A 1,683-nucleotide genomic window follows, 5' to 3' on the forward strand; every position below is an offset into this window, starting at 1 on the left:
TTTGGCCTTGGGTCTCAGTAATAACACCTTCTAGAAGTCCTGCATGGCACAGTTTTCCACACCTGGCGGTTGCATTATGAACTGTGTTTGGCCCATGGTCTGTGGAGGTCCCATTTTAGAACTGTGTGACCGCACTAGATGGCAAGTCAGTTGGGGATAGAGTTGAAGGTGTGACCCAGAGTACTTCACCTAGACATAGTTCAGGGCTGGATGAGCAGTGGAAGTCTGAAGTGATCCATCTGCTGTTACGATGCAGAGCGCTGGGGAATAAAAATGGGGTATTTAAACTGCTGTTAACGTATTAAAATTTATTTTCCTCAATGTCTGTAAAACAACATGAGAACACTATACGCTCCTTGAAACCTAAACCATTTTACCCGTTTGAGATGATTACTGAGGACTCCAGCAGTTAGGTACTGCATTAACAGCCCGTTTCCTTTACAAAGTCACATCTCATGGCCTCAGGGTGAGCATATTACCCGTATTTAAACATGCTACTATGCATGTGTCAGTAGCTAAAAATCAAGTTTGTTTAAACTCATACTTAAAGAACTGACAGCTACATTGCTGCAGTGGATATTCAGGGGAGTCTGGGATTTTCCTTTTAAAGAAGAAAACTGTAACAATGTAGAGTTTGTGTTTCCTGTGTGTGCTGTTTTAAGATTAAGGCATGTTGTGTGTTGACTGACTTGGGTGCCTCTGGGGTGTCCCCAGCAGGTGTCCCCAGCTCTTCTTGGGAACCTCCAGTGAGCACCACCTCTTCAGCACCTATAGTCCTCTCCCGTGATGGACACTGTTTATTTGTCATGTTTTACGAATGCTGAGACATTTGAAATTTGATTACAGTTGTTGATAGATTAGTTGAGTTATGGTAGCTCTGCTCTCTGGAATAATACAGAAAAGTTAATTTTCCATTTGATATAACCGACCTCAAATATAAAGTGCTAGTGTTTTATATTGAAACAAATTGCAAAAGTGATCATGTGTGACAAACATTTTCCACACTGGCAGGTGGGGTACATTGTAACTGGAGATGTGGTATAATTTAATAGAGAAGCAATTTAATAGAGAAACATCACTTATTTGTAAATACTATGTGTTCATTTTTCTTATTTTATTGTGCTGTGACTGTAGTGCATGTATGAATTAGTGCCAATCTCATTCTATAGAAAGAGCATCACTTGCTTGATTTCATGGTTGTAATTGGAATCTGTTTATGTGTTGTAAATACAGTAAATTATATCAAATTTTAATTGCATTCATTTTGTTTAATGCATTTTACATAGTATATTTTAAGATAGCTTTCCTTTTCTATATAGGAAGAGTCGAATGTACAGTTACGATTACATTATGTAATCTCTGGTATGTGCTTCATACCAAAATCCTTTTTTAACTAAAGAATGTGGGGTTGTCTGTAAAGTCAATCATTGTCTTCGTACAAGTGAATTAGAACATTTAATGCTAAATGTGATTGACTGATGAGCTTTTTATAAAGTCATACTACTAAAATGGGATAAATACAAAGGTTCATTAGAGAGTGTTGAAATTATAAGTTAGCCTTTGAAAGTGGCACCTTTTCTAGTGGGTGTAACAGCTTCTTTGAGAGGCACCTGCGCACAGGTGGTGTTTGCAGTGTTGTAAATGTGAGCAAAGTGAGTTCTCTTCCCCCAGGGAACCCAATAT

General features: G+C 38.3%; 1 protein-coding gene across 1 annotated transcript in view; it reads left to right on the plus strand.

The window, feature by feature from the left end:
- TUBGCP3 (tubulin, gamma complex associated protein 3) overlaps positions 1 to 1,683 on the plus strand; it is a 101,789-nt gene that overhangs the window by 19,534 nt on the left and 80,572 nt on the right. The window lies entirely within an intron of this gene.

The sequence above is a fragment of the Mandrillus leucophaeus genome, unplaced genomic scaffold (genome assembly GCF_000951045.1).
Source record: "Mandrillus leucophaeus isolate KB7577 unplaced genomic scaffold, Mleu.le_1.0 Scaffold201, whole genome shotgun sequence".
NCBI classification, from domain to species: domain Eukaryota; kingdom Metazoa; phylum Chordata; class Mammalia; order Primates; family Cercopithecidae; genus Mandrillus; species Mandrillus leucophaeus.